This window comes from Oncorhynchus nerka, linkage group LG2, assembly GCF_034236695.1.
Source record: "Oncorhynchus nerka isolate Pitt River linkage group LG2, Oner_Uvic_2.0, whole genome shotgun sequence".
NCBI lineage: Eukaryota > Metazoa > Chordata > Actinopteri > Salmoniformes > Salmonidae > Oncorhynchus > Oncorhynchus nerka.
The window spans coordinates 81,858,146-81,871,758 of record NC_088397.1 but is presented as its reverse complement, the minus strand read 5'-3'; the positions used below and the strand labels follow the sequence as shown (position 1 = coordinate 81,871,758).

General features: G+C 42.5%; 1 protein-coding gene across 1 annotated transcript in view; it reads left to right on the top strand.

The window, feature by feature from the left end:
- The first annotated feature begins 12,349 nt into the window (after positions 1–12,349).
- The window catches only part of LOC115120658 (plexin-A1-like), a 409,850-nt gene continuing 408,586 nt past the window's right edge, over positions 12,350–13,613 (top strand). Inside the window, exon 1 of the mRNA XM_065003449.1 lies at positions 12,350–12,484. The gene's annotated coding sequence lies outside the window, so the exon portion shown is untranslated. The remainder of the gene's footprint in view (positions 12,485–13,613) is intronic.

The window sequence follows — 13,613 nt, the reverse complement described above, 5'->3', positions numbered from 1 at the left end:
AGCTGCCAGAGCCGCCCGTCAGTCAGGAGCTGCCAGAGACGCCCGTCAGTCAGGAGCTGCCAGAGTCGCCCTTCACTCCGGAGCTGCCAGGGTCGCCCTTCACTCCGGAGCTGCCAGAGCCGCCCGTCAGTCAGGAGCTGCCAGAGCCGTCCGTTAGTCAGGAGCTGCCAGAGCCGCCCGTCAGTCAGGAGCTGCCAGAGACGCCCGTCAGTCAGGAGCTGCCAGAGACACCCGTCAGTCAGGAGCTGCCAGAGACACCCGTCAGTCAGGAGCTGCCAGAGCCGCCCGTCAGTCAGGAGCTGCCAGAGCCGCCCGTCAGTCAGGAGCTGCCAGAGCCGTCCGTCAGTCAGGAGCTGCCAGAGCCGCCCGTCAGTCAGGAGCTGCCAGAGTCGCCCGTCAGTCAGGAGCTGCCAGAGTCGCCCTTCACTCCGGAGCTGCCAGGGTCGCCCTTCACTCCGGAGCTGCCAGAATCGCAGCCCCTCAGTCCAGAGGCCGCCCGTCAGTCAGGAGCTGCCAGAATCGCAGCCCCTCAGTCCAGAGGCCGCCCGTCAGTCAGGAGCTGCCAGAGACGCCCGTCAGTCAGGAGCTGCAAGAGACGCCCGTCAGTCAGGAGCTGCCAGAGCCGCCCGTCAGTCAGGAGCTGCAAGAGACGCCCGTCAGTCAGGAGCTGCCAGAGACGCCCGTCAGTCAGGAGCTGCAAGAGCCGCCCGTCAGTCAGGAGCTGCCAGAGACGCCCGTCAGTCAGGAGCTGCCAGAGACGCCCGTCAGTCAGGAGCTGCCAGAGACGCCCGTCAGTCAGGAGCTGCCAGAGACGCCCGTCAGTCAGGAGCTGCCAGAGACGCCCGTCAGTCAGGAGCTGCCAGAGACGCCCGTCAGTCAGGTGCTGCCAGAGTCGCCCTTCACTCCGGAGCTGCCAGAATCGCAGCCCCTCAGTCCAGAGGCCGCCCGTCAGTCAGGAGCTGCCAGAGCCGCCCGTCAGTCAGGAGCTGCCAGAGACGCCCGTCAGTCAGGAGCTGCCAGAGTCGCCCGTCAGTCAGGTGCTGCCAGAGTCGCCCTTCACTCCGGAGCTGCCAGAGCCGCTCGTCAGTCCAGAGGCGGCCCTCAGTCTAGAGGTGCCCCTCAGTCCAGTGGCGCCCTCTACGAGAGTCTTCAGTCCGGGGCCAAGACTGAGGTGGAGCGGGGTCCACTTCCCGCACCCGAGCCGCCGCGGTAAGAAGGCCCACCCGGACCCTCCCCTTTAGAGTCAGGTACTGTCACGCCCTGGCCATAGAGAGGCATTTTATTCTCTATTTTGGTTAGGTCAGGGTGTGACTAGGGTGGGCGTTCTATGTTCTTTTTTCTATGTTTTTGTATTTCTTTGTTTTTGGCCGGGTATGGTTCTCAATCAGGGACAGCTGTCTGTCGTTGTCTCTGATTGAGAACCATACTTAGGTAGCTCTTGCCCACATGGGTTTTGTGGGTAGTTGTTTTGTGTTTCTGCACCTGACAGGACTGTTTCGTTTTTCATTCATTATCTTTGTTATTTTGTTTTGTGTTCAGTTTAAATGAAGATAACATGAACACTTACCATGCTGCGCTTTAGTCCACACCTTCTTCATACGACGACCGTTACAGACACCCACACACACACAGAGGAGAAAACAAAGGGAAAAACATGATGTGGTATTACTCCGTTGTTAAATTCCTCCTTCTCCACTTCTATTAGCCTACCACACATTCTTGGACATTCCAGTCTATGGACATTCCAGTCAGGTCAAGCATTGTACATTTGCTGACATTATTGGTTGAGAACTCTTTATCCTAAACCCTCCACGTTTGAGTAGACCCAAAATGTGACGTCTACTCAGTAAAACCCATGCTTTTCATAATTATTTATCAACAGTAGTTCTCCTTCATTCTCTTGAAAAATCAACCAACTTCACAGATGCAGCTTTTCTACAGTAACACCAATGTTACACTAGTATTATTAGTTATTGGACAAGATGGTACAAGGCTTACAGTAGCAATGGTCATCAAAAATGTTAGAAGTTTTTTATTTTTTATGATAATAAATGCAACAGTTGGAGAATGGATGAAGTTACTAGGTATTGGATTGAATTATAGCACATAAAATATTTTACTGGCACGGACAAATAATGAGTTCAGGGATTTTGGTGTAAATTCAGGTAAAATGTATTGTCAAATTTCCCCGTTTTTTCTTAGAATGCACTCATATATACATTTTGTAATGGTATCAGGTATTTATTTTATGTTATGTGTTAAAATAACAAATTATGTGCCTAATTTCCATAAATACACTGGTGTATTTGCATATTTGAATTCATTAACCTAAAGGGGCTGGATCCACAAACACGTCCTCTGTCTAGGCCAGGGGTGTCAAAGTCAAATGGACGGAGGGCCAAATAAAAAAATCAGCTACAAGACGAGGGCCGGACTGTTCGAATGTTCATTGAAAATTTTTAAATGACGCATATAGTCTAGTGAACCTAATTGAACCTACTGAAAACCTAACAAATATATTACAATATGATCAGATAAATAAAGCAATATTTTCTTATGGCTCTGTCAGTAATCTTTAATTTTCAACAGACACAAAAGACAAATTTCCTTTATATAAATATCCCCATAACATGAACATTAAATGAAAGAAACCGGTATTCAAGGCACCATCAGTAGACTATATTTTCTATTTTAGCAAAAGTGGGCTAAATTTACTTCAAAGAAAAAACAATAATAGCAATTTTCTATCATCCACTCAACTGAAATATTTTTAAAATATAATTGGATTGAAATACAAAAAAATAAAGTGCAAAAATCTATTAATCAAAAACAACACTTTGTTTAAGGAGAAGTAACATGCAGTGAAAACAAATATTAAATTTTAACTTTTAAACTTGAACTGAGTAAAAACTCTAAATATGTGATTGCACAGTAATGTTCACTTGTTTGAGGTTGAGGGTGATACTTGGTGGTGTCCCATCTTTTCCACAAGTTCATCAATGTTCGGGGTAAGGCTCTGAGCTGAAGAAATCCTCAGAATTGAGTGGAGGTGTTCAGCAGTAAGTCGACTTCTGTGTGATGTTTTGTTCAGGTTCATCAAAGAAAACAGTTGTTCACACAGGTATGTGCTGCCAAACAATGGTGTTTCTGCTCAGACTCACATTTAAAAAGAGTTGCCTTTTTTCTGGGCAAACTTCGTCACAAACTTTAATCATGCAGTTTTTGATGAAATCCCCCTCCGTAAATGGCCGGGCTGATTTAGCGATCTCTTCTGCCAAAATAAAACTGGCCTTGACAGCAGCCTGGCCTTGTGATTTGGCTTTTTTGAACAGAGCCTGTCGAGATTTGAGGCCTCGTTTTAATTCCTCTGCCTTTTGTAGCCTTTGTTCCATGTCCATATTCTTGTTTTTGTCCGCGTGTTTCGTTTCATAATGTCGTCTCAGATTATACTCTTTCAGTACCGCCACACTTTCTCCACACAGAAGACACACAGGTTTTCCAGCTACCTTCGTGAACATATACTCCGACTCCCACCTTGTTTGAAACCCCCGGTTCTCAGTATCCACCTTCCGTTTTGCCATTTTTGATGGGTATCTGAAAGTTAATTTTACTGTGATGCTGACGACTGCTGTGCCAATAAATATTGAAATGAAGCAGCCTACTGCTCGGTGCGTCACCTTTGCATTGTGGGAAATGTAGTATTGGTGCGTGTAAAAGATCTGCGGGCTGCCGGCTTGCTGCGGGCCGGTTCTAATAATAAATCAAGATCATCCCAGGGGCCGTAAAAAACCTTCTTGCGGGCCGGATGTGGCCCGCGGGCCTTGACTCTGACATATGTGGTCTAGGCCTACCTGCACACACCTGAGCTATCCTGACTGCCTCATTGATTACTGTTGTTGTCATGTTCAGTTGAATAATTCCACAAGTGTGTCAATAGCAGGATACCCTCAGATTGAAAAGGAACATGTTTGGCTCTAGATTACACATATCTATACATACATTACATTGTTTGCGAGATCAGACAAAATATCACAGTTGATACGTGTATGTTTCCAAATAAGATGCACTGAATTAAAAGCAATTTCCGAAAACCGAGTGTTCATTTTCGGAAATTGCTTTTATTTCAGTGCATCTTATTTGGAAACATACACGCATCAACTGTATTAAATTAGAACTTTTTTCAATTCCGCAATAACCGTACTGGTATTCATAGCTGACTTTGAGAAGGCCTTTGATAAAGTATGACTGGACTATTTTAATTTTGGGGAATTTCATATACAATGGGTTAAAGTTATGTCTAGTAACCCCAGGTGTAAAATCTGATAAGAGGAGTAAACAAGGTTGTCTGCTATCGGCATATCTATTTATTATGGCCATCGAAATGTTAGCTATTAAAATCAGATCCAACAATAATATCAAGGGGCTAGAAATCCAGGGCTTAAAAACAAAGGTGTTATTGTACGCTGGCGGTTCATGTTGTTGTTTTTTTGCAATTTGGATCCCTGCACATCCTCATAGGGGATCTAGATCATTTTTCTAACCTCTCTGGATTAAAACTGAATTATATTAAGTAAATGATCTCTAAAAATTCCAACTTTTACATTACTGTGTAGTTTACCAATAAAGTGGTCCAATGGTGAAGTGGACATACTCATTATTCATTTCCCGAAATAAAAAATGATCTCACTAGAATACATTTTTACAGAAAGTTAGTGACTTCTGACAAGGTAGGGGTGGTATACAGAAGATTGCCCTGTTTGGTAAAAGACCAAGTCCATATTTTGGCAAGAACAGCCTAAATAAGCAAAGAGAAACAACAGTCCATCATTACTTTAAGACATGAAGGTCAGTAAATACGGAACATTTCAAGAACTGAACATTTCTTCAAGTGCAGTCACAAAAACCATCAAGCGCAATGATGAAACTGGCTCTCATGAGGACCGCCACAGGAATTACCTCTGCTGCAGAGGATAAGTTCATTAGAGTTACCAGCCTCAGAAATTGCAGCCCAAATAAATGCTTCACAGAGTTCAAGTAAAAGACTGTCACGTCTACTCCTGCCCCTCCCCTCCGGCGTTCGACGTCGCCGGTTTAACATCAACTGTTCAGAGGAGATTGCGTGAATCAGGCCTTCATGGTCGAATTGCTGCAAGGAAACCACCACTACAGGACACCAATTAGAGGAAGAGACTTTCTTGGGCCGAGAAACACGAGCAATGGACATTAGACCGGTGGAAAACTGTCCAAATTTGAGATTTTTGGTTCCAACCGCCATGTCTTTGTGAGACACAGAGTAGGTGAACGGATGATCTCTGCATGTATACTTCCCACCGTTAAGTGTGATGTTGTGGGGGTGCTTTGCTGGTGACACTGTCAGTGATTTATTTATAATTCAAGTAACACTTAACCAGCATGGCCAAACATGTCTGCAGCATTGAAGGTCCCCAAGAATACAGTGGCCTCGATAATTCTTAAATGGAAGAAGTTTGGAACCAAACTGAGCAATCGAGAAGGACCTTAATCAGGGAGGTGACTAAGATCCCGATGGTCACTCTGACATAGCTCCAGACTTCGTCTAGGGTGATGGGAGAACCTTCCAGAAGGACAACCATCTCTGCCTGCAGTACTCCACCAATCAGGCATTTATGGTAGGGTGGCCAGATGGAAGCCACTCCTCAGTAAAAGGAGGCCCTCTTAGAGTTTGCCAAAATGCACCTAAACACTCTCAGACCATGAGAAACCAAGATTGAACACTTTGGCCTGAATGCCAAGCATCACTTCTGAAGGAAATCTGGCACCATCCCTACGGTGAAGCATGGTGGTGGCAACATCATGCTGATGTTTTTCAGTGGCAGGGAATGGGAGATTAGTCAGGGTCGAGGGAAAGATGAATGGAGCAAAGTACGGAGAGATCCTTGATTAAAACCTGCTCCAGAGCGCTCAGGACCTCAGACTGGGGCGACGGTTCACCTTCCAACAGGACAATGACTCTAAGCACACAGCAAAGACAATGCAGGTGTTGCTTCAGGACAAGTCTCCGAATGTCCTTGAGTGGCCCAGCCAGAGCCCAGACTTGAACCCGGTCTAACATCTCTGGAGAGACCTGAAAATAGCTATGCATCAACGCCCCCTGTCCAACCTGACAGAGCTCGAGAGGATCTTTGGAGAAGAAAGGGAGAAACTCCCCAAATACAGGTGTGCCAAGCTTGTGGCTTTGTACCCAAGAAGACTCAAGGCTGTAATCACTGCTAAAGGTGCTTCAACAAAGTACTGAGTAAAGGGTTTGAATACTTATGTAAATGTGATATTTCACATTTAAACGCATTTTTTGGTTTGTCGTTATTGTAACAAAATGTGGAATAAGTCAAGGGGTATAAATACTTTCTGAAGGCACTGTAAATGAAATCAATAATGAGAGAAATGTCATATTAACTGATAACTAAAACAGCACTGCAGGCACTCTTTTGCTAAGTGCATAGATCTAGTGTAGTTACTGAATGTGTAGTAGAATGCTACAGACTTTGTGGCGCAGAAGAAAGATCTGCTCACCTAAAATCCAGAGGTTTTGTGTTCAAATCACAGGTTGGATCATGTTTTAGCTGAACAGCACACCATTTGTTTTAAAAACCCATACCATTTCATTCTTTACTTATAATGGTTTGGGATGGTTTGAAGAACCCTTTTGGAACCCTTTTTTTCTAAGAGCATGTGTAGTTTCATGGCATCAAGTTGACATTGTTGTCACATTTATTTCACATGAGATCATGTTTTCCTGTTGCTTTTACATCTTATCACATAATATCTCCGTATAGTTGCATTTGGTTTGCTTTATAACTTTTTAGTTTGGCTGAGTCCGTCCTCTTCCCCCATCTCTCTCTCCAGTGTCGTCTCTCTGTCACCAGTGTCCTCCAAATGGAACATCCCTGGGAGCTACATAAAACCGCTAATGTGTCAAAGAGATGCCGGAACACAAGTTCCAGTAATCTTGATCATAATTAAACGTGTTGAGTTCAGTCAAAAGCTGCTGTTTTCCAGCTACCCTACATCGCACACATCAAGGCAGAGACTTCAGAGGGCTGAGGAAGAAAGTTTGATTCCAGCAGAGGAACAACGAAAAAGACTGTTTGCCACTAATTGGGTTCTGTTCGCTTCCCCAGATTGTAATAATAATTGGGTACTTCAGTCTGTAGATGAGAAAGCTAGGTGCCTTCATCTTTAAAGTAGGGGTAAGCTGAGCCGCTAAGTACTGTAGCTTAGCATCATTTACCACCCACCCGAAGGTAGTGAGCGATTGATTACACAAATACTACCTGGTATAATGTAAACATACATTTGAAGAGCTTTGAAGAAGATACGTTATCTAGAATTCAAAGTGAAAATGTTCCTCTGCCATTGTAGTCTGTGCGCTAATCTGTGTTTTAAACAGAAGTGGAAAGCACTTAGAAAACATGACATACACCTTTTAGCAAATGTCAGTCAATTGTTTCCAGAGAGGAAAACATTACCGAATAGCTCTTGATCAGACAGGTGATCCGCTTATAATAGATGATATTCCCAGTGGTGTTTATAGTTAATTGATAATTGAGGTATATGAAGATGCTCATTCAATCATAGCCAATAACCCTGCCTATAGGGTTGCATGCCGTTTACCAAGATACAAGCCTCCTGAGTGTTTTAAAGCTTCCCACAACTGAAATGCACTCTGAAATTAATCATGAATATGAAAGATATGCTTAACTCATATTACCTTCCCTCTGGTCACAAATGTAAAGTCAATGTCTATTCCACGTTGGTTCAATGTAATTACATTGAAATGATGTGGAAAAAACATTGATTCAACCAGTATGTGCCCAGTGGGTTACTAGAAAAGCCGGGTCTTGAGGGACCCCACTTTGAGCCAATGACTAGTCATTTTGACTATAACATTCTACCAGTCTAATAAATGCATTTCATATATGCTATTGAAAAAGTATCCTTTGGTTGTGTTTATGAAGGTCTTGAGTAACATTAGAATATCCCCCCAAAAATATTTGCAAGAATTTTCATGACTTTATGTTCATGTAGGCATTCTGCAGCCATGCATGCATGGAACAATGGTTATTCTTGGAAAATGTTGGCAATGCTAAGTGTTTTGGAAAACTCAGATTCTGTTTTTTTCTGATACTATATATAAATGTCTTACCTGCATGTGATGTGACTGTAGGAAGATTTCAAAAAGTCACTTTTTGGTGCTCTCATATCAAAAGAATTCTAAACATGACATATCTGTGTCACGGTCTACTCCCGCTCCCGTGCTCGATGTTGCCGGTTTACTAACCACCGGTCCTTTCAACCATCGTCAGTCGCACCTGGACTTCATTACTACCTTGATTACTTACCATTTATCTAGCACTCTGTTCTGTCAGTCATCAGGTAGTATTGTTCTTTTTCCCCTCCTCAATCTACACACAATACTCCATAATGACAAGGCAAAAACACTTCTTTATGCCGTGCTTCCCCATCCCCTAAACCCTTTATTCTGGGTTTAGGGGACATTGGTCTGATGTTCCTTAGAACCTTTTAATTCTTCTGCAGTGACTCCATAGTCTGAATATTGATATTGGTCATTCCTGTGTTGAAGTCTTTACATGTGTGCTATCACTTTTTTTTCCCTTGTTAGTCGTTCCCTTGTTTTGTGTTCGTTATCATTAAACTCACACTGCGCTTGTATCCTGACTTCCTGCATCTATGTTATGGTCCTCTTAAAGCTGCTTATAACACACATTCTGTTTGAGATATCGAAATTCTAACAACATGAACGTGTTAAATAGACTTAATAAGGAAAAGTCAAGGATGGAGGGAGGCATGACTTAAGAAACGGGCAGAGATATTTAAATGTTTTAGTTTTATTAGGATCCAAATTAGAAGCTGCGAAAGCAGCAGCTACTCTTCCTGGGGTGCACACAAAAATGAAACATGACATAATATAGAACATTAATAGACAATAACAGCTCAAGGACAGAACTACATTAATTTAAAGATGGCACACGTAGCCTACGCTAGACACGTGCATGTTCACACACACTCGATGCAGCTCTCCATCGTAATCAGATCAATTCATCTCAATTCATCTCACCACGGGGGAGACATCAATTTTAAATTCACATGCAGTTAAAATGACTGCCTCGGCACTTCTAGTGTTAAGAGTTCTTTACTTATTTACTGCCACCTTGTGATATGTGATCAATCACAAGCAACAGGTTCAAACAGCATATCTGATCAACTGTCTGCCATGTAATACTTGTTTAATGTCCTAATCGTCATTGGCAGTTCCTGGGCGACTTGTTTCCTCATCTGGTTTGGATGAATCTCATAATGAAATTTGTAAATGACCTGACAGGCTTATGTGGATGCATGAGCTAACAATTAGCCAATTACATCCTCATTAGCTGGTTGGTCTTAGCGTGACGTGTCACCTCGGGTAACAGGTGTCCCTGCAGAGTAAATAGTGTCCCCTGTGGTGAGATCAATTGATCTGATGAAGATGGAGAACTGCAGCAAGTGGGTGTAAATATGCATACTGGAAATGCATGTAAGAGCACGTGTCTAGTGTGTAAATGTTTTTGCACAAGATGTGTTTGAGTGCGTCTACCGTATATGCACATTTGAGTGAGTTTATTCAAGTGTGTGTGATATTTGTGTATAGTGTGTGCTTGTATAAGAGTGCTAATCTGTGTGTGTATGTGTTTTTTGTGTGTGTTTGACCGATATTCTGATGTTTTTTCAGCACAATGTGAGTTTTTATTAGTCAGTATAGCAATGTAACTTTATTGATATGTCAGTTTCCCTAGCTTATTCCCTACTTTCATACTGACACGGTATAAACAGCTATACACGCTTCACTGTCATGGTGTACAGTCAGTACACAACACTATGCTCATCATGTTTTAGCAGGATCAGGTGGTGACAGGAGTCTCATCAGGGTCAGGCAACCAGGGAAGACCAGTCTGTGACAGCGCAGAGGAGAACTTTTGCAGATACAACATTTTATTCTCTCTGTGCAGCAAACACTGGACAAGCAAGAAGCTTCAAAGATTGAAACTATTTTAAGGCAGTCTGACAAACCTCTAAAGTTGATTACCAAACTGTTGATATAGTATTTGATTACCAAAGGGTTGATATAGTATTTTCCCGTTGACACAAAATATGGAAAACAAAAATGTAAGGAAGAGCTGGGAGATGTTATTGATGATGAATGGATACAGATATGTTAAATGCCATGTCATGTTTATGTAATCTCACACACAAATCACTGCATTTTAAGACAATCCGTAGAATGTACTATATGCCAATGAAACTTAATTTCAGGCTCTCAGAAATGTAATTCTTCTGCTGGAGGTGTAAAACACAAAAGGGGACATATGTCTATATGGTATGGCTGGTGGAATTCTGGCAAAGAGTATGTGCTTTTATCTCAAAATGTCTACACCTCCCTTTTCCCTGTTTTTGTTTGCTTGGAAATGTTGATACTGGAGACTGTTATCAGAAGAAACTGTGTAACCTAGCATTTATAATGGCTAAAAAATGCATTGCCATTTATTGGAAGATTGGTTATCCTCCCACAATGGATGGAAGAAATATAAAGTTATATTTCACTGGATGCCTGATATGGAATACTGTACAACAAAAGGAGTCTGTATTGAAAACATGCCCAGGTCAGGGGAGATAACTATTTAGGCAATCCCTAGCTGCTGGGCTGCTCAGTCCTGGCCCTATGGGTCTGCTGTCCTGTTGGTTGTCACTCTGGCCTTGGCCTAACACACCTGAAACCAATAATGAAAGTTTCACTAAGATCCAAAAGCTGAGTGGGGTGTGTTGGGTTGGGGTGCTGCAGTGCCGTGGACCCCTAGGGGCAGGACGAGGTGACCCAGCTATATTGTGTGCAAGTAAAAAGAGCTCTACAGTACTATTAGGCCTATGATATGAATTATATGAAGGGTGTACTGTCTCTGTGTGTTAATGTGTATGTGTGTTTTTATTAAACTTTTGTTTTTCCAAACCTTTCCCTTGAGATATCAAAAAAAGGATGTGAATGAAGTTGTGTTGGGGAGAGAGGCGGCTCGAGCTGGCTGGGCGGTCTGGCTGACATTTGCTATAGACGATGTCTTTGTACTTTATTTGTAAGAGTTGTTCATTTGTTAGGCTATTGGTTGAAGGTGCAACACAATACTGATTATTGAATTACCATTGATCTAGTTCAGTCTTATCAATCACTTAAAGATATTTAATAATGATCTCTTACCGAGCTTGATGACTGGGGGCATTTTTGCTTACCTTTTGTTCTAAATAGAGACAACTAGAAGGGCCATGGGTCATATTAGATTGTGTAGAATGCAGGAAATGAGCTTCAGATGCCCCCCAAAATGGCAGGACCCCTGCCAAGTTATGTCCCCCCCCACTTCTAAAACCAAAGTTGTGCCCCCGAACAGATCAGTTAGTACATATTTCAACTTCAGATCAGTCAGTACATATTTCAACTGCAGATCAGTCAGTACATATTTCAACTGCAGATCAGTCAGTACATATTTCAACTGCAGATCAGTCAGTACATATTTCAACTGCAGATCAGTTAGTACATATTTCAACTGCAGATCAGTCAGTACATATTTCAACTGCAGATCAGTCAGTACATATTTCAACTGCATGTGTCCAATGTAACTGCTTGTTCTTTTCCTGAGCACGTTAATATTAAATTAATAAAAACAAATACAAAGAAAAATAACAACAACAAAAAACAAACAAATGGCTACCTCTGTTTATCCTCTGTTTACTACCTCTCCATATCATGACAGCCACACACACACGCACACACACACATGCGCACACACGCAGAGCCAGGTGGTTGTTGGAATAACTCAGCTATCCCAAAAGCTTCCTTGCCGAGGGACCCATGGAACTGGGCCCAATACACACTTTGTAAGATGTTGAGATTCTGTGAGACTATTTATGAATATTAACATTTCAGGTTTTAAAGTCACTTCTACTGTCTTAAAGAACATTTTCTATAGACAGGTCTGTAATGAACCCTGTTTGAACAACCTTATTGACAAAGAAAAATGTAGACTGGTAATTTGGTATTCATATTGCCTAACCTTATTCATTCCACAGCTCCACCCAGAGAAAATGTCTCTCTCATTTTATGAAACGAGATCAAAGACCAAGAATGTGAGATTGTTTTGCCAATTACATGCTGTGGCCACAAGCCGACTCGCTGACGCCCTCTGTGGACCATACAAGGTATTGGGACAAGACAGCGCATATCCACGCGCTACTTGCTCACATCGAGGCTGGCTTCTCACTGGAAGCCTCGAGCTGCATTCCTCTCCATTCACAGGAAGGGTGCCGGCGTGGTGAGCGCACTAGTAGTCCGTCACGAGTGAAAATGTCCTTAAGTTTTGGAATTTAATCATGGCATGGATATCTAACCCAAGGATCACTTGAATTTGTAAGTAGGCCTATCCAGATCCACTTGTGCGTTGTTTGAATGAGAAATGTTTTATGGGGGTTGACAAATGTGGGTGTTTTCGCTCCCATGTTGACAGTTTGTCTTGTCTGTTTAACATTTGCGTCTGACTGCAAGTTTGAAGCTTGTGATTTCTAAACAGCCCTTGTACTAGGCGAACAACTGGTTGCGCTTTGGTAACCCGTCTATTTACCTGTGTAGCCTATTGCACTTCACAAGTAGTTGTTTTGTATGCTGTCTTGGATGCGCATACAACAGTTTAAAAAAAAAATATATATATATATATATATGTGTGTGTGTGTGTGTGTATGTGTGTTTTTATGTAGCCCAATTCAGCCAGTTGAAGGGTTGATCAACACCGAAGTGGGAAAACTGCGGATATTGTGTCGTTGGCAAGGGTTGTGTGTTAGGTGTGTGGATGCATCCAGTTACTGTGCTACAGTACAAGCGCATAGGAAACTTCAATAAGCTGAGCAGAAGAGTTCGAGCCTAATTGGGCACTCTACGTCATTGCTGAATTCACCGATGTTTTATCACACGTCCTTTCCTAACATCCCTATATCCGTTTTGTTTTTATATTTGAACAAACATGGGCAAGGACCTATAGTTTCAAAACGGGAAAGCAGACTTGTGTATTAGTTACCTCATTGTAAAGGGAATGCTGTTGCATTGCGTTTTTGAGAAGGAATGTCTCCATAGACTACATAATTATAGCTATTCACTGACAGACAGACACTGTCGCCTGGAAAAGTCTTTCTTGGGCGGTGAGTGGGGAGGCATGTGTGGCTCGTGTTTGTCTTTACATTGAAATTCGCGGCATGCTCTCATGTATGGGGTTACTTCTTAGTCGTTCTACGCTACTTAGGCTGCGTTTAGACAGGCAGCCCAATTCTGATATTTTTGACCGATCAGATCAGCTCTGAACAATATATTATGTGAAAGAATCTCATGTGATTTGTTTAAAAGACCAATTATTTGAAAACATGTCTAAATGCAGCCTAAATGGACGTAAGGGGGTGTAGCATTTCTCATGTGAACCAGTGTGCGGCTTAGGAGCATAAAAAATCGAGTACCCTATTAACTTTAAAATAATGAAAAATGGTGTGTGAAA